Source organism: Arvicanthis niloticus, chromosome 2 (assembly GCF_011762505.2).
Source record: "Arvicanthis niloticus isolate mArvNil1 chromosome 2, mArvNil1.pat.X, whole genome shotgun sequence".
NCBI classification, from domain to species: Eukaryota; Metazoa; Chordata; class Mammalia; order Rodentia; family Muridae; genus Arvicanthis; species Arvicanthis niloticus.
This window is the reverse complement of record NC_047659.1, coordinates 86122174-86147304: the sequence shown is the minus strand read 5'-3', so window position 1 is coordinate 86147304 and position 25131 is coordinate 86122174. Positions and strand designations below refer to the sequence as shown.

At 36.3% G+C, this 25131-nt stretch overlaps 1 pseudogene; it reads right to left on the bottom strand.

Annotated features, from left to right (window-relative positions):
• Nucleotides 1-687: 687 nt before the first annotated feature.
• On the bottom strand, nucleotides 688-24341 carry LOC117704525 (large ribosomal subunit protein eL8 pseudogene; annotated as a pseudogene).
• Between the last annotated feature and the right edge of the window lie 790 nt (nucleotides 24342-25131).

Genomic DNA, 25131 nt, shown 5'->3' with positions numbered 1-25131 from the left:
AAATGTTTTTACATTTGCTTTGATATATTCCCTCTATGCAATTTGTTTTCCAAAAGTTGAAAGAAGAAAAGTATGATCTGCTTTATACTATTGAAATCATTTTAAATGTTTACTATTAATCTGGATAATCATTTATATTTTATTTATTCACCAAAAATATAAAACATAGTTTTTAGATCACATATAGCTGCTGTACTTCTTTTGGTAAGGAGAAAAACATAGTTTCATTGCCTAGTTTGCCTCGGAAACACACATGCGCACACCCGCGCACGCGCGCGCACAGACACACACACACACATACACACACACTTATAAACTTTCCCTATGCTGCCAGTCTGCTATAGATTAAAGTTCTTACACAGAATGCCTGAGGCATGCTTGGTAGGTATCTTACTCAAATTTGACTCTTCTATCATAAATGGTAATGATAAAAAAAATAATCTAAGAGAATTCCTTTTCTGATTTATCTTCTAAAGGGAAAAGGCGTGTGCTGTGGTCAGAAAAGGTGTGGGCTGCTGTTTGATACATTCAATTCATGAAAAGCTTTAGTTTCCATAGTTTCTAGGATGAGTACCACATTGTGTGTGTATCTGGGAAGGGGATGGAGGTGCTAGTGGGGATTAAAGATAAAACTCTTTTTGTAATTTTGTAATTATATTTATGTACATAAAGCTTAGTGGTGCACATTTAACCCTGTTTAGTGCTGAGCTCTTTAGCCTTTGTCTTTTCCAGCTTGGCGATGTGAGCCACAGACTTAGGACCCAGATCGTTGCCTCCCCAGTTGCATAGATTCACATCATACCTGTTGTGGTACTTGGTTCTAATCTCTTCCAACAGCTTACTTAGCCAGAACACCCGTGTCTTCCAAGTTAACCTGTGTGAAGGCAACCGTCATGCATGTCTTCCTGTGGACCAGGAGCCCCAGCCTGGCCTTTTCCTTAATGATGCAGTATAGGACCCCAACTTTTTGATGCAGGGCAGGCAGGTAAACCACCGGCTCAATGGTATCTACCCTATGGGCAGTCATCACCAGCTGAGCCTTCTTGTTCTCCACCAAGGTGGTAACTGCATTGACTCCTGCTCAGAGGACAGGTGGTCTCTTAGTTGAAACATCTCCTTTGCCATCAGCTTTCTTCTCAGCACCAGCCAGTAGCCTTTGCTTCTGCTTTGTCACTGGCCTGGACTTGTGGGCAAGCTTAAATGGCTGTGTAACTGTTTGCCTGTCCATGGCCTGAGGGAACTGGTTAATGGCAGGAAGTACTTTGAGCCAATATAGAGGATGGCTCTTTGCCGCTGTAGCGGGGGCCATTTGATGCGTGTTAGATCTCTTTGGGGCTGGATGTCCTGCTCAATGCTGAAATTCTTGGGCCTTTTCTCAAAGTATTGACCACCTTTATGGTCTCCTGTTTTTTCAGGATATCAGGAGCAGAGCCATCTTCTTCCCCTTTTCCTTCTTTCCTTTGGACATCTTGCTTGGGCAGAGGACAGCGAGACAACTCTTTAGTAGTGTTAGGTTTTTTTTGTTTCCTTGTTAGTGTGTGTGTGTGTGTGTGTGTGTGTACAACTTTGTATAGGGCTATAGCAATTACTGTGAATTCATCTGTAACTCATTATATTAAGCAACAAATACATCTATTTGTTACTTAGTGATAAGGAAAGGTAAAATAACTTCAGCACATAAAATTCACATAGAGATTACTATAAGACCATTCCTTCAAATAGACGCCCATTGAAAGAAATAAGGTTTGTCACACAGAACACCTTTTGTTATATAATTAGATGTTATGACTATTTCACTTTTCTCTTATATTTTAAGCTCAAATTATGTGAAACACAATGGTAGATTTCCTTTAGTTCTGTGGCCTGTGTCACAAGAAAAATGCAAAAAAGTAATCAATTATTGAACGTATCAAAGGAACAGAGAACCCATGGTTTGACAATGTAAAACACTTGGGAGATATGATTTTTAAAAAGGACATGACTTACAAAAGTTTGGAACTTCTGAACTGCTATCCTGAAGTAGAAAAAAAATAATTTGTGCAGACCTTAATTCATCTTTCCATCAAATGATGTTCTTAAAAAAAAAAAAAACAGAATAGAAATAGAATGTCAAGTACCTATGTAATTAATCATTGTCTTTAGAATCATAATGTGGTTTTGGCTTGTGCTTATAATTTAAATTTAACACTGTTAAATTATTGAGGATCAAAATTCTTACCTATATAGGAAGACAGCAAATATCAGATTTTACTTTTCCTTTGTTTACTTAATAACATCTCAAAAAAAAATAGACTCATTTTAGCATCTCCCTACTTATCCAATAAAGCCAGCTTTAGGTGACAAGTGACTGCTTTTCTATTTGATGTTCCAAGGTATAAAGTGACCAACAGAGACCAGAAGAGAAATCATGCCAACACACCAGAATTTCAGCAAGGTTTTAAGAAGAAATGATGTGGCTAAAGAAGAGAAAATTAAGAGTAAAAAACAAACGAACAAAACAAGCATAGAGTTATGGTCCAACACACATGTGTCAGAGACCACAGGACAGACTGTTCTCACTTTTTAGGGGTCTTGTTGATTTCACACTTCTACTTCCTGTCATGACTTATGTAACTGTAGGCAGACACAGAGAGAAATACAGTACAAATTAAAAGCATTGGTATAAATGTATAATAGCAACCAGGGCACTATGCAGTTAAATACTAAATCAAAAGACTCAAGATTCAGAACTGAACCAATATCATTCTCAAGAAAGAGCAAATGTTTGTTCTTGGGGTCTATCTGATGCTTATATTAAATTATATTGTTTGGCTATTGTGTCTTGGGAGGTTGTTATTACATACAGATCAAAATTTTGGTCAATAGACCTCTGAGCTCCTGTCTTTCCAGAATCTATTTACAAAAGCAACTACTATACATTTATCTAGTTTGCATTTTTATAGTTTAAATTTTTATATTTTACTGAGCATATTTTATTCAATTATGTGTTTTTAAAGATAACCAGAAAAATAGTAAAAGATCCTCATTAGTGGCTTTTATTTGAGAATGGAAGAAACAATAGACAGGCAAGTTGATAGTATAGTTTCACCTCTGAGACGTGCCTTTCTGTCTGCACAGGATCAAAAGAAAAACAAGCTTTCTGATATTAACATAGGTCATTTTTCTAACTCAGCCTTAAGCTATTCCACACTCAAGATTCCTATTTTCAAAGACACTGAGTCTTAAGGGAAATGTTGTATTTTAAGCTACTAAGTCAAATTGATCAATTTAAAAATAGATCTACCTAGAATGCACATCTGAAGCAAAGTCTAAGAGAAAAAATAGACAGTATTTGTTGGAATCCAGATAAACAAAACCACTAGAATAACATTTTGAACTAAAATATAAGGTTTAAATGGAATTTTTCTTAACGTTTAGAAATCATTAAGCAGGGATAATAAAAAGAAACTCCCCCTCCTTCCTTACATATCCTTCTCTTCTTTCTAAGCCAGTCTTTCCCTTACTAGTATTACTTATATATGGTTAAAATTGAAAATGGTAGCATTATAAGTTACTATGTAAAACCAGAATATTTTAATGAAGATAAAGAGGATTTTTTTCACTTGGGCATTAATTGCCTGTTATATAATATGTAGTAAGTACTCATTAACAGTTTTGAAAAGGATACAATTTCTGATCATAACACACATAATGACATGGATCCTGGAATATACCAAGTTTGTGTTACAAAGACTATCTACGTATCTGCTCCATCATGTATACTGTCTTTGCCCCAAGTATACCCTCCACCTTTAATAGTGACAATCTCAGCTCAGCTAGAAAATGAGGTATTCAAGGAAGACAGTTGCTTTAGAGACAGGAAAAGGTTTGTTTTATGAGCTAAGACTCATTCATAGTGACCTTGAAAATAAAATACATGACTGTTAAATGCTTCTGAGATGCTTTCCAAAAGATTTTGAACAGTTGTATTATTTTGAAACAATATCTATTATTACAGATAACAAACAGAAATGACACTTAGCACAGTTAAATCTATGAATATGTCTTATTTATTCTTCTTCTATACATTAAACGCATCTCAGCTAGACTAGAACTATATTTCTCTGTTTCTATACAGTAAGAAAAGTGTGAGAATGGGGAATCTGTGTACCCCACATTCTAAACTCAAAACAGCGTCAGAATTAGTGTCAAGGTATTCCTCTTGAGGTTTAAGACAGTGATAGTTTTCCTCAAAGTGCACACACACACACACACACACACACACACACAAAGGTATACTTCAAAACACAAAAGTGTACACACTCAGCTTTACCGGTTCAAGTTATTTGACTGCATACAGGAAATGAGCCATGGGTGCAATGGATGGAAAACTAAAATCCAAAATCCAAAGTGACTGCTTTCTAAAGGAAGAGCAATGCTATATTTGTTGGCAGAGGACTATTCTAAAATTACTGACAATGGTTGTCTGAGTGGCTCAAGCCTTAGTAACCCAGCAACTGTTGATAATTTGTCAAAAGCCTACAAAAACGACTCAGCTAATGCTGAGTATTAATAAAGGACAAGGAAAAGATGGTATGTAAAGAGAGACCATGGGAAAATTGTATTCTGTTATTACATATGGTCTGCACTTTATAATTTCCCATGTAATATACATAATTTATATATATTTATATAATATAATTATATAATTTATATAATATAATTTTCCATGTAAGTAGAAAAGTTGGGTTTGAGCAATCTTAATGATATGCAATCTATAACCTGTAGAGATCTAACAGGCTGTCTCATAAGATGGGTTGAGACTACAGAGAAATTGTAAAAATCAAACTTATTTCCAGTTTCAGAGAATAAGAGGTACTACATTCATGTGTCCTGTGAAAACAGAATAGACTCATCACCAATCAGGCTTAGATGGAACATGGCCTACTGAAGACAAACAAGAGAGTACACTATGCCCACCAGAGAAGAGGAAAGAAGAGGAGAGGAAGATGAACCATAAGTCCAGCTGAAACTAGAGGAGAAAGAGAAGGCTTCCAAAAGAATGTGAAATTAAAGACTCTTAACCAACTAGACACTGTTCTGGTAATTTGAGTGGCTGTAAAGTCATGGAATTTAAGATGGTACACCAGGAAAAATGAGTGGTCAATATGCAACAGAGTGAACAGAAAAGTAAATCTCATTGAGGTTACCCCTCAGTGAGTCAAAGCTACTCAATAAGTTTAATAGAATTTAACTTGTGTGTGTGTGTGTGTATGTGTGTGTACAGATGTGTGTTTCTGTGTTCATATATCTGTTTATATGTGTTTACATTTTTGTGTATGTGTATTTCTCTGTGTATGCATATTCATGTGTGTGTTTCTGGGTGTGGAATTCTGTGTGTGTGTGTGTGTGTGTGTGTGTGTTTCTGTATGTGTTTCTGTGTGTATCTATATACAAAGGTAGAGGCCAGGGAAGGCTGCTGGGTGTTCACCACTAATATACTTTGCCTTGTCTTTCTAAGCTTGTTTTCTCCTGAACCTGGAGCCCACTCTTTCTAGGCTAGGCTGGAAGCCCAAAAGCCTCAGCGATCCTCCTGCTTCTGTCTACCTCAGAACTGGGGAGGCAGACTTGTAACCTATGCCCACATTGGTTCTGTGATCCAGACACTGAACCATCTCTCCAGTCCCAATTTTAAGTTTTAATCACATCAAAAAGAATTTTAAAATAAATAAATCCCTAAAAATGTGTACCACACTAATATATGAAGGCCATCTTTATAAAGTTCTTACCAGAATTTGAGGACATATAAAACTCTATATTTACAAGTCATTTCCAAACTAGAATATGTATTTGTGCCCCTGTATCTCACACTAGCATAGTAGACTCATCTCTTACAAAGGGTATGTCATATTTCATAGGCTTCTTGTTTTATAATTAAAGTCATTCTTTTTATAAATATTTTTATCTTCATGTTCTTGTGCATCTGCATTGTAAATTATATATAGATCAATCTTTTCCTCGTGTTTTATTTTCGACTTGAGCCATTTCTTAGAATTTTTATTTATAAGCAGTTTCAAGGCTTTTATAAAAATCCTTCTTTATTTATTCTGTGACAATTTCACACGTGTATTTAAGATATTTTGATACTATCCATGGCTCATTACCACATTTTTTCCCCTCCTTCTCCCTCTGAAACCCCACTTCTCAATAAGTTTCCCTCTTCCTTTCAGGTTCTTTGAGAAATGACTCACTATGTTTAATACTTGCATGAATACTGCCAGGAAGTTATCCACTAAAGACACTGGATACACCACCAAAGTCAAGGACTTCACCTCCTCTGGCAGCTGCCAATTACAGTAGCTTCTCAGCTGCATGTAAGACATTTCAAGACTTTGGATGAAATAAATTCATGGAATTTGTTCCCAACCAACCTTTTTATGACTGCAAACAATAAACACAGATACTACCTTCTCCACAATTTCATCAGAATCCCATGATGTCATTTTAATGTTTTATAGTTTAGAGATATAAAATAGGCCCCTATCATTGGAATCCACACATTTTGGATTCTTCATCATCAGGAATTGTGTTTTCTCTTGGTAAATTTCTTCCTCTTACTCTTTCCTCTATATGAGATTATCATAGCATTGTGCATACTTAATGAACTTTTTATAGGTTGTGACTATTAACTCTTCTACCTTAAAGCTAGCTCTAGTCTTCTACTTGTAGCTCAACCTTATAACGTGCATGCACAAAAGCATAGGCACCAACATATTACTGTATTTAATTACTCTTTAATTACTTGTGTTTAATTACTTTGGCCTCCTAAATTATTCAAGGACTGGGGAGATATCTCAGCATTTAAGAGCACTTGTCGCTTTTTTAGAGAACATAGGTTCAATTTCAAGCACTATTCACATGACCGCTCACAGTCATATATAACTACTGTCCCAGGATAACTGACTCTCTATTTTAGCCTCCACACACATGCACTAGTCATGCACATGCTGCACAGACATACATACAAGCAAAGCACGGATACACAGAAAAATAATTATTTAAATAAGCAATTCAAGAGCTCATATCATTTGGGAGAAGAGGTCCATTATCTAGTACATGATTCTTAAACAAGCAATTACATTCTGTTAATTGGGGCTATTACTGTGACATTCCTGTAGGATTCTTTAGGACTGAGAGGCGTATTTGGAAGCAGTTAAGGACAATGTGCTCCATATGTGTGCAAAGAACTCTTTCTGTAACATTCCTCATCCCTTAAGAATTATTGGAAAAGACTTATTTATATGTATTATATGCATTCCTACAGCATCTTAGGGGGGAAAGTTGGGGGCTGTTACATGGTTTGAAAAAAAGCACTGGTGCTGTCTATGCCCTGGACCACCCACTGCCTGACCCTATTTGCCCTTGGGAGCTGGCAATGAGGTGTCACAGAGTCAACGGCACAGACTCCAGGAGCAGGTGAGAAACACCACAGCAAGCTCATCTGAATGATGCTGGAAACTTCTTTAATATCCTCCACCCATGCCCCATTGGTCCCAAGAAAGCATCTCTTCTAAACAGCAGTTCCTGATTGACTAGCATTGTCAATGACAGCAATCCTTGCTCTCTCAGGCAAGCTACAATTTCCTGCAGGAGACGCCTTTGTAACTGCATATCCCCCTTCCTGCATTTACTTATAGTTATATATAGTCATTCCTCCTACCCACTGGTATTCCTATGTGAAATAATAGGATGGACATAAGTGGTTACTCTATGAAAAATAGGTGAGACAATTCCTTTTCTGACATCCCTAATCAAGAGATGCACAGTACCCAGGTTGGCTTCTCAAGAGTTAGAATGTTTTAAAGCAATGTGAGGAAAAGGAGTCTCAGATTGTGTGTGTGTGTATGTGTGTGTGTGTGTGTGTGTGTGTGTGTGTGTGTGTGTGTGTAAAACCCCAGACCAGCAGCTTCTGTGCCTGTTGATGAGGGACAAGGGCTTTCAGAGTCCTTCTGAAAATCAAGGACCTTGGCCTGGGATCTGAGCTGCACTCCCTAGCTCGTTCCTGTATAGAAACATCATAGAAGAGAGGGAGAGTTAACAAACATTGCCCAGGAGCTTTCTACTCTGCCAAGAATCTTAAGCCTGCAGGCAGTGATGGAAAAGCATAGAAGAAAGCAGGGTAGTCAAACTAAAACATGTAGTTTGTAGGGGAAGACAAATTGTTTTGGAGAATATAAAGGCCTTCTAGTACACATACAGCATCTGTGAACATCTACAACAGCCTGTATTGTTCTCTTCAGAAAGACCTCAGTCCCTCCTCTCTTCTAGGTTCTTAGTTTACAAAGGGTTTGTTTCATTATACCTTTCTGCCAAACATCTCCCAACATTCTATTTATGAAAGCTTTGTCAAAATGAAGAAATGATGAATCCGGGGGAAAGTCCAGAAGCTTATTAAAGGTTGAAGTATTTCCAACTCTTAACCACTGTTTAATTGCTTATATTTCTAGGAAGAGTGCTGCACTTGTAATTCTTACAGGTCAGCTGTTAAAGTGATCATGGTTGCACAAGTACGTTGTCAGAACCAAAGACTTCCCCACTAATCCACACCTGGTAAGCAAAATAAAAATAAGGTTATTTGTGTAAGAAAGACAACTGACCACATGAGTGTTTTAAAAGCCAAGGTGAAGATTCTTTTGCTTTCTGGGTGTGGGATCCCATACCTTTAATTTGAACCTTTGGAAATTAGAGACAGACAGGTTGCAAATTCAAAGGCAGCCTAGGTTAAAGACTCAAACAAAACACTTTCTTGCTCAAAATTATCTCTTTTTAAGCATTCTATACTTCTTGAAATCAGAAACTGGCTTCTTGCCAATTATCTTATTAAAAGGTAAAAGGGGGCCCCAAATGGAGCAATTCAGAAAGTCCTCTGTCAAATATGTGCAATTTGGTAATAACTTTTTATTACAATAACTTTTTATTATGATAGTTCAACAGTGATTTTTTTTAAAAAAATAGAAAAGAAAAGGGAAAGGAAAAAGAAAAAGAAAAAAGAAAAGAAAAAGTAGTTTTGAGAAGAGGTGAATAGAAATTGGCCCAGTAAAGAGAACATAGGATGGAAACCAATCAAACTATTTTTAAACTTCTTTTAAAACTATCAACTTTTATTTATTTATTTTGTGTGTGTGTGTGTGTGTGTGTGTGTGTGTGTGTGTGTGTGTGTGTCCAGGTTCTCATGGAGGACAGCAGTATCAGATCACTGGTAATTGTAGTTACAGGCATTTGTGAGCTTCTGGGTGGAGGTGCGAGGACTTAAATTCAGGACCTCTGAAAGCACAGTGCGTGCTCCTAAACACTAGTGGTGGCTCCAGCCCCGTTAAGCTTGTAAAACCTGTAAGCTCTGCTTTAATTCCACCATGAATAAAAGTTCTACCCTATAGAAATTATTTTTAAGAAGAGTGCGATCAAAGGAGTGCTAACTCAGATTTTATAACCTACAAATTAAATTCTCTCTCTCTCTCTCTCTCTCTCTCTCTCTCTCTCTCTCTCTCTCTCTTACACACACACACACACACACACACACACACACACACACACACACACCCTAGATCTCACATACACAGAGTTGCCTGCACAATATCTTCCCTCACTTTTGCCTTGTCAATAGGACCCTAGCTTTTTGGAGAGGCAACAATCTGTCCAGCTAAAAATACTTGTTTTCCCAGACTCCCTTGCATCCTAATCAGGTGGCACAGTCCTGCTCTATGAAATGCAAGCAGACATCTGCTAGGATTGATGGGAAAGCTGTTGCTTTCCAGATATAGTCACCACCCATTCCTGCTCCCTCTTCACTCCTTCATCTTTCCTTTATGTCTGCTGAACTATTAGCATAAGACATGGTGGGCAAGCAACTTTCTTGGAAATCGTAAGATGCCAAGATTGAGGGCAAAAGCCTACTAACTGTGTGTAGAAGTACAGAACCATTCAAAGCATTTAGGTTCTTGACAGTGTGATTGAGCTGCACACCTACCCTATGCTACCTACTCACAAACTTCAGATTGCTGGGACAGCTCTGCCTGTGGACGCTTTAGGTTCCTTTCAGCTGAACACCCCTGTAACAGGTCATCTTTCTGGCCCTAAGGAAACATCAAATCAGAAAAGACCTTATAATGCCTTTTCTAAAATGCGTGTTGAGTTTTAGCCCATGGATTTCTGTGCAGACACATACAAAGGAGGAACCCCTGCTGTGGTGAAATGCAAATTCACCAATTGTTCAGCACTGTTCTCTCACTGACATGACAGAAAAGTGTTTATCAATACCCATATTCTAGCTACCAAACTATAAAAATCTATCCATTATTGGAGCCTATATCTTTTTGCTACAAAAAAATAATAAAGCTGTTTCCTAAAAGAGAATATGTATGTTTATTGATTACAGTGATGTTGAGTGAATATTGTGCTTTAGCTGGTGAGCCTGTATAACCTGGGTTTCGGAGAACCTCTTCTATATAAATTCAAGAATATGGTTTCTCTTCGATGAAATGCCTTAAACAACATGTCCAGAAAGCTCCCAGTGGGGCAATGGAGCCAACATGCAGACAATTAAATTGATGCTGCCAGAGGACAGGGACTACACACCTAACCCCTCCCTCCCCTGCCCACCTCCACACTAGGACTTGCCCATCCCTTTCTTTTATGGCTATTCTTCAGTTGCACTCCTCATAATAAGCCAGCGATAGCAATATTTTTTTAAAATAGAGTTTCTAAAGTAGAAATTATGAGTCTGTGGAAGCAGCCTTGGAGGTAGAGTGCTTTGCTTGTGTGCACAGGGCTCAGAGTTCAATCAATAATACTGCAAAAGTAAAAATAAGAAAGCGAACGGTATCACTAAAGGCATACTGATATTGAAACGTGGGGATCTGAGAATGAGTGCTGCAGTAGCCAATTTAAAAATATATCTTTCTATAAGCAACATTTTTGGACATCTAGAGCCTTGCTGCTTTTCCTCTGTATTGATTTAATCCTGCTATTTGCCTGAATAACTGGTACAGGTTAATAGGAGATAGACATTTCTCATGCTTCACTCACAGTGTATTTGTGCCCATGTGGGTATGTGAAGAGCATTCAGAGAAGAAACAAGCTTGCAACAGATTTAACTACCTAGCTCCCCACCTTCATGACAGCTTGAATTATCCTCCAAACTGTCAATGCTTCCAAGGGCTCTTCACAGGTAAACAGTTTTCAGACCTGTTTTTGAGACCAGGATAGTTTGTGTATTTGCTTTTACACCTGTGGACTCAGTATACTTAGACTGCTCCTGAATAGTCCCCTGACTCCATAATGGATGGCCTCTTACAGAGGCAGCTGGCTTAGGAAGAAGCACAGTGTGCAATAACCCTATGTAAATTATAGGGAACTAGAGTGGAACCCAGGCACACAGTAAGTCATCCATGAGTAAAGCTTAGTATGCACACGGCTGGATGCACTGTATTTTCTATGAGCTCAGCTCCCTGCTGTGATTTAGAGCTAATAGGATACACATGTTATTTGTTTGTCTTTGTATTGGCAATATGCTTATAATAAATTGTATTGCTTCTAGGAACATACTAAGGAGCCACTGAATTAATGTTCCTGCTTGGTGGCACCAGCTTGTTCCATCCAAATACAAAACACCAATGGTGTCAGAATTTTGTTTCAGCATAAAATACGAATGTATGCACATATATTTGCAGACCTGTGGGGTATTTTTGATTAAATAATTAAACATAAATGTTAACATACAATGTATTCATGTATAACATTTATGTACACATACACATTTGTATCGTGCATTTACCTATAGAGTGGTCCATATACTTCACAATAATATGTACTATTTATGTTCTCACTTTCTTCAAAGGAGCATATGCTATCCATAAAAGAAGTTCCTTTGGAGACAAAAGAAATATAAACTGTTGACACCCTGAGGTTCATAAAGGGAATTTCTATGAGGAAATGGTGATGAAGATATAGAAAATTAAGAACAAAGTTAAGGCCAAAACAAAGAGAAACATTCAAGAAATTGAATTTTGGTTATAGCATATTTTCTTAATAAAGTACAACCAACTGAAAATGAAATTTCTTATTATATTGTTTCTGCTGTTGTTGACACTAACACTTAACATCTTAATCTGCACCTAATGTTCTATTATACAAAACCAATCTAATTTTTTGGCTAAAGAAAGCATGTGGTCTAGAATTCTAGAAGAAAAAAGTACACCCTAGATGATTTGGCAAGAAAAGTATATTTGCAACCTGTGTCTGCTCTGTATTTTTGAGCTAGGTTGAGGACTGAAGTTCTAACTTCAAAACGAGTATAAAACATCTACTGATAAAATTATTGGTGATGAAATGAAAACATAATATTATATCCTTTAGAGGATATTTGAGAATTCTAAAGGCAGCATGTGACTCTGTTCCCTACTGTTCACATATAGATTCACTTTTAATAGGGAAACACCTTTAAAATTACAGGTATATGAAGATGGACAAAGAATCTAGGAAGTATTTTTCAAAGAAAAACTGCAAAAGGAAGGGAAAATAAGACTATGTAGATAAAACAATTCAGTTTCCTAATAGCTTCATTCTGTTTAAAAACAGACCCATAAAACAACATAACTACTGAAAGTGTTTGTAACTCCAACACAAAAGTTAGGAAGAGAAGCAGTATAAGTTTGAGGCTAGCCTGAACTATACAGCAAACTCTTATTGAAAAAAAAATTAATTTGCCTTTTCACGATGTTTAGTTAAAATATACGCCTATACTTTGTTTTTCCCTGTGACATCACTAAATGTACATACACATACGTATTTTTCACAATAAACCTGAATAATATGAAATGGTACACGTATTCACGATACTATGAAATAAGTGCTAATGACTTTAATGTGTTTATGAATAATACATACAACAAAAAAAGTTGAAACACTTTTCTTTCTTTCCTATTGTGGTGCTTTAAATGAAAATGACTACCATGGAGAGTAGCATTATTGGGAACTGAGGCCTTTTTGGAGTAAGCATGGCATTGTTGGAAAAAGTATATCAGTGGGGGTGAGTTTGGGGTTTCAGAAGCTCAACTGTGGTCCACTAGCATGGCGCCTGCCAATCTGGATGTAGAACTCTTAGCTGTCTCTCCAGTATTCTGTCTATCTGCATGCTGCCATGTTTTCTGCCATGACAATAATGGATTAAATGATTTATAAGCCAGCTCCAATTAAATAGTTTCCTTTATAAGAGTTGCCAAAGTCATTATTCTCTTCACAAAAATAAAACCATAACTAAGACGCATTGTTACCAAATAAGTTGGACTCGATAAAGCAGTTACACATAAGGAATTGATAATTCTGAACTCAGAAGAATAGATAAAGTATATAAATATGTGAATAATACAATAGTAAATCATGGAAGAACATCAAACAATGGCACTATACTGCAGAAGATATTCTTTCTCTAGAGAAGCAGTCCTCATATTTTTAAATAATGTATATGAGTACTGTGTATGCATGCCCACCTGCATGCTAGAAGTGGGGATCAGATCCCATTAAAGACGTTAGTGAATCATCGTATGGTTGCTGGGAATAGGACTCAGGACTTCTTGAAGATCAACCAGTGTTCTTAACTCCTGAGCCATCCCTCCTGTCTGAGCAGCAGTTCTCAAAATATGGATCACAAGGCCTTTGGAAAATATCTCCAAAATTATTTATATTGCAACTAACAAAGGTAGCAAAATTATAGTTATAAAGTAGTAAAGAAAATAATTTTATGGTTGAGGGGTCACCACATGAAAAACTGTATTAAAGGGTTGCAACACTAGAAAGGTTGAGAACTACTCCTCTGGAGGATGTCCATGTGTGTAATAACACTAGTGTTAAGCCATTCATTGATTTCAATCACCTCAGTCATTGATTGAGATTGATTTGCATGTTATCTTATATATGGACTGATGTTCAGACCATGGAAGCAGATAGGATTATCAACTGGGCTTATATAGTTAGCATAAGTAAATGAAACTTATAATAAACATCTTAGTTGGGACCACAGATGACAATGCTGAGCACTGAGTAGGTAATTCAGATCCCTTTGTTTACATTTTTCACTCTGCATCAACTTTTATAAATAACAGCTCTCAGCTAATATACAATAATACCCCAAATTGACATATGCAAATAAGAATTCTTCAAGTAAAACTACATAGATTATTATAATTTATAAATGTATCTGATAAATAAAAGAACTGATAAAAAAAAATAAACCTTTCCCAACTGAAAAAAATATAAACTGATTGCAGATTTAATGGCAAAGTCACAAAATGCCTTCAGTATAAAACTCTGTGTTAATTGACAAATGGAATATTTCCAAATTCAAAGACATTGTCAAAGTTGAGGTTTTGGGGGGACATTAAAATCTATTTTATGTATGTATGACAATTAAAATTGTTATATTATTTTTCTTAGTATTTCTAATACAGTTGTTAGATTTTTTTTTTTTTTTGAGAAATCCCCCTGAACCTGAATGTATTTTTCACCCAGGAATTTGGAATTGAAATAGTAACTCAGAAACAAAGCGGCTGGTGTTTCATCTTCTTCGTCTCACTTCTCCTGGATGGGCCTGGCAGTACCTGCTTCAAGTTGGTGGAAGCCAAAAGATTTTGTTAAAGGCTGCAAACTCCACTTCTCCAGAAGTAAGGGGCTCCTAGCACCATTTCAGAACTTGTAAAGATTTCACTCAAAATTCCACAAAAGTGAGGGTGGGGATGGACTCTGACTCCTTTATTCATTCCCATCCTCCCCTTCTCAGAGCACCAAGAGAAGTTTTGTTCTGTAATCTCTCCTCTGATGAAAAAAAAAAAAAAAAGCTAGCTAGGCTTTCAAACTTGGCACTTTTCATTCTAGAAAGTCCAGTGTCAATGCTGTTAGTGCTAATATTGAAGCTGATGGTAAAATACAAACTACTTAATGGTGGCTTCTGTAGGTCAGTGATGTTTCACACTTTCAACTTTCACAGGCATGAAAACTAATGGAAGAAAAAAGATTTGGAAATATACATAGATGTTAGCTTTAAATATTCCTTTTCATCATTTCCCACATAAGTAATTTGAATAAATAATTACTATATTTTATTAACTTTGTGCTATGAAAATGCAAGTTGACACCAAAGTAGAAGATAATCACTAAGGAAATTTTAGCACCTTACTAAATCCCATAAATATGGATTAATAAAATGTTCACTACAGTTTTTTTAATATTTGCAGTTCAATATGAACATCACCCCTGACTGATGTCAGCCAATATCAGTCATGTTGTAAATGTATATATCCACTATGACCAGAGTCATTTTTGCTCATGGTCTCCTTTTAATTGTTTTCTGTTTAATTCACTATTGTATTAGTGTATTGAAGCCTAAAAAGTATTTTATTACAGACGTCACTGATCTCTCATGTCTTAGGAACAGAGATAGTAAAATTTCAGTGGACTCCATTAATCACTTAAACGTTGACTTCATTCTGTAGATGTGAATACTAAAGTCCACAGTACCTGGTTTCAATGGAACACACTGGTATGGGCTTGCATCTACCTGCATCTACTGAGCAACCTGTTGCATTTATAGTCAATACTTTTGTGTGTAATCATCAGCAGAAGCATTTACATAATATTGTAAGTGGTGTGTATTGAGAAAATAATTTTCAGTATGTAACTAGTTCAAGCAGCTCACAAAGTTGCAGAACAATGGGAATGTTAATTCTGTGAGATGTTCTCCAAATTGATGGTTATTTTGCATTTCCACAGTCAGCTGAAAGATTTTAGAGTGACTACCACAGGTTCAGAACCCTGTTGAATGCTACAGTAAAACCAGAAATAGTATAAGCCATATTATTTTCTGCACAAAATTGTGAATACATTGCAGTTATTGTAAATACATTGTAGTTATTACTCACATAAAGAAGTATTCCCTGGTAGAATTTGCAGGCTTTTTATTCTGTCTCTTAATTTGGCAATCACCCTATGTATAGTACTTTCTATTGCAGGTACACTTCCAGCCCAAAGATACTAAATATATTCACCTTTTTCTTAGAAAAGTAATCTTCCTTGATATAAAACAGACATTCTTTCAGTGGCAAGCACAGCTTTTATGGTTTATAATACTTCATAACATCTATGTCAGAAATACTTTAAATATTAAATGCATTTAAGTAATATTTGGTTTCCCATTTTGTTTCACAGATTTATCTGTCGGTCAAAGAGGTTTCTAGGTATCTTGAGCAACCTGTTTGCAATCTCATTGACCCAGAAGAATGCTAACCAACAGTTTTAAAGCATCTTTTCAGGCACTCTATCGACTTATTATTGAAGATAAATACTTTCCTTTGACATCTTAAAATATTAACTTTAAAATTCATGAATTACTCATCTTACATCTTAGTGTTTCCCAATAGCCTAATAAACCTGAGTTGAAATTACTGGGCTCTGAGCTTGCTATATCTAAAAGTATTAAAAAAACAAAAACAAAAACAAAAAAAGAAACCAAAAAAACAAGCTGAGGGAATTTGCTTAACATCCTCAGAACTTCATTTCTGAGATTTCAGAACTTTTAATCAGATGCCACATCTCAGAGTATTTGTGTGAGTTTTTAACCACTCCTGACACATACACTCATTTTCTGAAGGCTGCTATGGGTGAGGCTATCACCTTAGGCATTTTCTACCACTCAGGAAGTGTGACAGAGTAACAGCATAAAGTAAATGAGGCAGCAGATTGTAACCTGAGACCACTCATTGGAGTAGGGCTGAGCTCTGGGTTTGAATTCAAGTCTCTCACATTTTTGAATGAAACAATTTAGATCGACCCTCTTGATGCCTGTATGTAATAATCAGAAAACAACAATAACATCATTTACCTTGGGGTTCAAGAGTAAGGAATTTAGCATATGAAACATTTATAATAATATTGTTCTTAACTTGCTTCCTCTATTATAATTGTTATTAAAGAGGAAAAGAGAGGGATCAGAAATATATGTATATTTTTCCAGAAAAGCATTGTTTGGTGACATTATTTTTTGAGTAACTCAACAGATGGACAGAAGCCAAGAAATAGTGGAAAGACAAAGATAAGAAAAACTCGACCACACACATTATTTAGGAAGGTACAAAACAAAAAGACAATATAGTTACCACTGCTTAAAAATGACATTAAATATCATTATACCTAGGAAAGCCCTAAAGATTCCACCTAATTCCTAAAAACTGATCAACTAATACATGAATACAGAAAAGTGGGATACCAAATCGATATGCATTGAGTTTCTATACACTCACAGCAAGTAATCCTGAAAGAAAATTAAAGCTACATATCCAATTTACAAAAGCATCAAAGAAAATCTATCTTGTTTCATAAATTTGAAGACAATATTACTAATGAAAATGTATTCCAAGTTATCTACAGAATTTACTTGTTGCCCAAGCATGGTGACCTGAATTCTACCTCTGGGATCCACAGAAAGTTAGAAAGAAGATTATTGACTCAGTAAAGTTATCCTCTGACATCTATACACCTGCCATTGCTCATATTTGCCTACACACACACACACACACACACACACACACTAATAATTTTACTTAAAAACAGAAAAATAACACCAAGATTCACATAACATAACAACTTAGAAATTTTTTAAATCCCATGAAAAGATCATACCTGTCAATTTCAAAACTTTTTCTAAATCTGTAGAGATCATAACAAACAGGAAAATGTTGATATATAGACAGACATAAAAGTCAATGGAGCCTAACAAAAAAGAGCAGAGGCACACACAGAATCAAATGAATTTTAATAAGGGTAACCAAAATTAGACAACATTAAAGGTCAGCCTTCAATAACCAATACAGAGAAAAGCCAGACATTTTATTTGAGTCAAATGATGTGAAATCCTAATCATGCACCATACTTAAGTATCAATTCAGAAATCAATTTAAAAGCATACATGTAAGAGTTGAAAGGGATTTGGGGACTGTGAAACATGCCTTTAGATCTAAATGCACAGGATTCTGGGATCAGGAGATTCTCGTGAACCCATAAGTTTGAATCTGTCCTGAACAATATAGCAAAACTTGTCATTAATATATGAAGAAAATTGAAGTATGTTGATACCAAAAGCATAGGTTTAACCTACAAAAAATAAAAAAGTCAGAAAAACATCCAAGAAGTAGGCACACACACACACACAGGGGAGAGCAAACAGAAGATGGAGGAGACACTATGAAATGGGAGGATGAATTTTCAAATCATGTTATTGACATCCATATCTGGAATACAAGGCAACTCCTACAATTCAACAACAACAACAAAAAAAAAAAAAACCACTAAAAATATAAATTAGAAATGGGACAAGGACATGAAACCACATTTTCCAAGTAGATATAAAGATGGATAGCAGCATGCTAAAATTCAACATTACCAATCATAAAGGAAATACAAAACAACATCATAATGAACTATCATTCCATACCCAATAGGATGGTCAATTATTATAAATAAAACCAAACAGCATAGTGCTGGTGGGATGTGGAAAATCCAGAACACATGCACACTCCTAATGGCAATGCAAACTGGTCAACAGCTATTGATTACTGTATGATCTTGTCTTCCCTTTTCTGAGATATTAAAAAGTATAGAAGTCAGCATCTGGAAGAGTATTTGCACTCTGAAATTCAGTACTTTATGTTCAGCAGCTAAGATGCAGAAACAATATAAATGCCCATAAAAGATGAGCAGAGTAATTACAATGAATGCATATTCTGGAACATCATTCAGGCTAAAAAAGATGGACATCCTGGCACATGATTCAACATGGAAATGCTTGAGAGACATTGTATTAAGTATCACAAGATACTACAGCATGCATACACTTACATGGGACATCTCAGTTCAGTCAAACTCCTAAATGCAAATGTAGGACAGGATAAAATAAATCAAGAACTGTAAAGCTTAAATCACACAAGACAAAAGAATTCTCGAGCTTTGATTTATATCATGGTGCTTATTATACAATGTTCTATATACATCTTAAAAACTTAGAGGGAAAATCTCATGTGCAATTACCACTATTTGAGACAGGGTCTCATCGTGCACAACCCTCCCTGGCTGACCTGTAATTAACTATGTAAACCAGGCTGGCCTCAAACTCACATAAATTTGTCTGCCCCTGTCTCCTGGATGATAAAATTAATGGCATATGCCCCCTTACATAGTTCCAAAATAATACACTTTAAAAGAATTTAGCATAACAAAATAGGAGTCAATATTGTCTGGTGACTACAATTATTTGTTAAATTTATGATGCAATAGTCTCTTAATTATTTATTTGTGTACCTTATACACATGTGTGTTATGTATATGTGTAGGTGTCATTATACAAGCAGACATGTTTAGAGGCCAGAAGTCAACATCAAGTACCTTCCTCTATCACATATTTAACGTGTTTTTAGGCATGATCCCATTGGAAATGAAGTTTGTCATTTGAGCTAGACTGGCAAGCCAATGAGCTCTTCAAATCAGACTCAACACCTTATTATGGTGGGGTTACAAGCATGGGCCTGTCCACCTTGGTTTAACTCGAGTGCTAAACAATTAAAACTCCAATTCTTGTGCCTGTACGGCAGGTGTTTTATCCTAAGTCCTAAACCCTAACATTTTAAATCATATATGGTGTTTTATGTGTTTATTAGTCATCACCATTCAACTCATTTCAGTACATCCATTTGTTTACTGGCATTTATTAAACATCGACTGTAAAATGAACAGTGCATTAGACAAAGAGGGACAACAAAAGTATATTGGATTTGCATAGCACTTTACATTTGTCTGATGTTACTTGGAGAAACCATTCCTATATTAGAGATCTCCTTGAGAACATAATAGATTCTAGGTAAGTTTAATCAACTACCATAAACATGGTGCTGAAAGTTTGTAGAACTGAGGATAAGAACTCACTCAAACTTGACTCATAAAAATTGGTTTGTGGGATGAGACGTCTCAAAGCAGAAAACTTTTATTTTGTATCTAGATGGGAAGAGTAGGTTTAGGATATTGATGAGGTCTAACAGTTCAAAAACAAAAAGAACAACCAATGTTGGCCATGGGGAAAGGCTCAATGCCAGCTGCCCATACATCACAAGCATTTTCATTAACAGAGCAGTCTATTTCCAAATTTATCGAACTCTTTCTCTTCTAAATAAGGAACGTAGAAGCCCCTGTTCAAATTATCTCTGTAAACACGTGCCAAACACTACACTGAAGCCTCTTCAATTTAGGGCTGCCATTTTGATTTATCCACATGTACCTTCATTCATCAAGGATTGAGTTTATGCTCATTTCATACACTTGAGGGTAGGGTCAAGTATGTCTGTTTTATTTCCCAGGAACAAATACAAAACAGGTAAAATGAGGAAATTCCCTCAAAACAACAACAACAAAAAGACATCCAAATAAATAGGTACATACAGTAAGAACTTCAGCCTCAGTATCCCTTTACTTCCAAAGTTTCCAAAGTCTGCCTGTCCGTTTGGGAGCTTTGCTTTTAGGTGGATTTCTGAGATGAGAAATTCACCATTTGTTCACTGTACCCTGGGGTCCCCCAGCTGCCAAGTGAGAGCTGAACAGAGGTGCATCAAGAGGCCTGCAGTCAAAAGGCCGTAGGATGGCCAATTGCCATCAATTTGAGCATCAAGTCTGGCATCTTGGCATCCCGCTGCTCTCCCCCTCCCCCAGGTTAACTGCTAAGAGCCTCAGCCTCTAAAGCTGCTTATGCCACCAAGCCCAGCCTGCTGCCCCCTTTCCCTGACTTCTCTGCATGCCCTGGTAATAAAAGAAAGTCTCTCATATACCTGGCTTCACTTGTGAAATCACCCAAACCCTAATGTAAATGTTTCTTTTCCCCGCTCCCACACACTCATGGGTAAAGGCAGAATTGCCACATTCCCCCTTGGACCTGATTGCTAGGCAACACTCAGCCATGTGAATTTGTCACTTCTGTTTGGCGCAAATTTCAATTTCACCTCCAACTGTAACAACACTGCTCGATATATTTTAGATGCCACTGTGGTTGGATGGCATCCCAGGAAAGATGTGAAGAGCTACTGCCAGGAATGAATGATTGGCATTGGGTAAAGCAATTCTCTGAACTCAGCCTTGGCATACCATTAATTGTTAAGTCTGTTCTGCTACCACCAACCTCTTGTCAGAAGCATGTCTATTGTAAGCCTATGCGAAAAGGGTCCAAATGGTAGAACTTTCTCCCTCTGTAAGATTCGAATCTTGTCGATAACGAAGCAGTGGCTTTCTCAGCTCATAGTATATTACTTTTTTTCTTCTTTCCATCTAATTGGCTGTTGTTCAGTGTGTAAAGAAAATGAGTTCCACATCTGAATATTACTGAACTGAAAAAGCCATTGTGTGCTAGTCCAGGTTCTGGTCATTAATAGGACACTTACCTTTCCCTTTAGTTTATTGGGCACAGTCTGTTTCCATTTCTGATAACAAGTAAACTGTACAATAAAGGAAAGAGTTAACAATGAAAAGATAAAATCAATACCAGACATGTTCTTCTGACAATAAATCTAATATTTGACATCCGTAATTTATATATGAACAGTCGTCAAAAAAGATGTTACATGTAAGCAATCACATTTTTTAAAAATTAAACCCATGCAGCGATGGGCAAGATATAACACTATAATCTCCCAAGAGTAGATGTAATATCGTATTATCCTCTAACTATTATCTACTAATATTATATTGTTTGCTTGGTCATCTACTTTAAAACCTTTACTCTGTGATTGCAATTGACTGTACATAGACTCTAAGTGTTGGAGCTTTCATTACTGTGATCTGCATTAAATACTCAGGAAAAGATTCCCCTTCAGTCACCGTGTCCACCAATTTTTTTTTTCCTCCAAATCAAAACTTCCTCATAAATCTTGGAAGAATTTTCCCAGAATAAGTCTAATTAAAAGAGAAGAAATCCGTCCGTTTTGAATGAGTAGAAAATAGCATTTTCAGACTTTGCGTGCAGTCTCTGACTCACTGGAAACAAAAGGAGTTTCTGTAACCGTGTGAATGAGCCATGAAGTGTGCGTGTTCTTTTAAGAAAGGCCAAGGGTGCAGTTCTATTTTCTTAGCTCTGCTTTCATATTTATGTGTCTCATTTCCAGCTCATTGCTGATGCCTCCGTTGCACCATCCATCACCACTTTTATCCTCCTTGTTCCTCAAAAAGAACATAAAATCCTTTTTTATGTGGTGGTAATATTATTGCAAATAAAAGCAAATACCAAAATCTTTATTAGTCTGCCAAAATAATAAACTATTTAATAAAAGCATGCTGTAAAAATAAGGTCATTTGCATCACTCAAGTTACTAGCAGGAAATGCAGAGAATTATTGGTCAAAATAGTACAAACTGACAGCAATTATTTCCGTTGTTCCTCTGACACATTGTGCAATAGGGTTAAAATTTGGTGGGTACTCTGCATATTTTCTGGATTTAAGTGTCTTTAATTCTGCTCAATACTGGTTGAGTAAAAGAAAATGAAAATAACCAGATCCTTCACAAATTACTTGACTTTCTTACAAAGAAATTTTTGGTAAGGAATGAAGATGAACAGCACTGATCTCTTTCACATACCTTTTGCACAAACATGGGAGTTGACCTTCAGATAACCTTCATATTCCAAGATTTATTGTCTAAATATTTACCATCTTAATATCTAATATTAATTTTGTTTGCTGTAGTTCTGTGCCCATGCTTCAGCTCTCCCTTTGTATCCACCTTCTGCCATTCCCACACAGACACCAATATAAGATGTTTTATTTGAGACGGTTAGTTTAATAGTGGAAGTTAACAATAAATGTGCTATTTCTAAATAAATGTGTAATGTTTGCTCTTTTAGCCTATTATAACATAAACCCAGTGCTTTTTTTCTTGCAATTTCTATACTTAGCTGGCAGATTTGTAAATATATTATGATGTGTTTGTAACATAGCAAATCAGTAGCTGTGCTAAGGATTAAAATATCATTTGTATAATTCTTCGTTCGCAAGAACAACCTAGATACCAATTTTTCTCCTTAAAAGGAAAATGCAATTAAGTAAATATTATGAATCTTTTCAAAGTCATATGTTCAATATTTCTATTACTTACTCCATGATGACATTTAAAATTGAGAAAAAAGCTCTTCAAATTCTATTCTATATTATCAAGACTTTTGTGCTGTTTGTTTGGGACACAGCATCCCATCATTAGTTTTACTGGCATCAAGTTAACCTAAGATGGAGTTCCTACACAAAGTGTTGAGCCTGTGGCATTACTCAACTATAAAAATTTGTTCAGGAAAGTATACTGTTCAGAGGAAGATAAAAGCAACTCAATTCAGATACTATGTGTTCTTTCTGTTAGTCTCCTATAATTAATATTTAAAAGTACTAGACTCCAATCCCACAGAATGAGATCACAATTAAGAACAGGATCCTTAAACCAGCTATTCAGCTTAAATGAAGTCATGTGGGTAGGTCAGAATATTATCTGGCTTCTGGACACACACAAAAATAGAGTCAGGACTGCATGGCCCAAAGGACGTTTCACGGGATGACATAACAGGTAAGTGGCCATCTGCAAGGCAGGAAGACAAGCCTTAGAGACAATAAAACCTGACAGCCCTTTGATCTTGAATTTCTACCCTCTGTAACAGGAGCAAATTAACATCTGTTGTTTAAATGTACTAATCTGTATTCTGTTATGGGTTATGGTAGCCCAACCAACCAATATTTAACAAAAAGAAATCTGTTTGTAATATCAACTTAACTATAACATGACTGTGCAAAACTTGTGCTGTTCCATGTGTCCTTTGGATGGGATCTCAAAAATTGCTCAAAAACTGAAGTCCACTCTGATATATTATCGGTTGTGTTTTCTGGCCTTGAGTATATTCATTATAGTGGAAAGAGAAAGGCGTGTCATTGTGTTTCCAATAAAAAATCTAAACAAACTCACTAACTCCACTTACTTTCAGTTGATTTTTAATGCCATTAAATTTAGAAACCATGATAGCTGATTTCATTGTTCAACCACCAACTTTGCTAGATCTGAGTCTTCCTTCTGAAGCTACCGAGTGGGTTGAAATCTGTGTGAAAAGTTGTATTTCACCATCTTGCCCAGCTATAGTGGCCTTACAATTATCTTCCCTTGTCGTTTTAAGAAGTCCAGGCTTCTGCTACCTTCTTTTGAAACAAAAATATTTTCAGAAGACAAATCATCTTCTTTTCCTGTTAACGACATGTTTCCAAGACTGTTTACTGATCTGTGTCTTCCAGGCACATAGATCACATCTAATCTGAAGAATTTGCAGTATCATGGGGTCTAAGAAAAACATTAAGAAACTTGGTACATTCTACTCTATAAGAAAAAAGAGCCTGAGATTAAATTTCAATTTGGACCAAGTGCTGTGTTTTGGAATGGTTTATACAAGATCACAGCTCTTGCTTGATAGCATCTACAAAGGTTAAGAAGCTGTCCTAAATAAAGCTGGCAGCTTCCAACTAACATAACGGATTTGCCCGCTGTGAGTTTATCTAAAATTTTCTTGCCATCTTCATTCTCCATTCATCCAATTCAGTACTGGGGACTGTGCCCAGGGGAGAATATATATGTTTAGGATCATCGAAGAGCAAGGGGTGAAATCTGTCCTGTGTCTTTGGTGCTTGGCACCTACTACCCAATGTACCGCAAGTAAAGTATAATGTGGAAGGACATCCTCTACCCTCTGGACACCTAAGTCAAGATATTATTTTAACTATAGTCTTAGATGCTTGAAACTAGTTCTGAAATGAGGACATGAAACTCAAATTCATCCTCCCTAGAGGAGGAGGAAACAGCAGATACAACCAGCAATTCCCAGATGATATTAAAGTCTTTTATGTAGTTGGCAGTTCTGCAGTCCGGATCAGTTGGTTGCTGCTCCCTTATCAGGTAAGGAAGAAAGCCTAAACTCTTAAAGAATTTTGATGATCTTAAGTGAAAAAAAAATCCTGCTACTGAAGGGAAAGTGGATTTGGAGCATTATAATCTA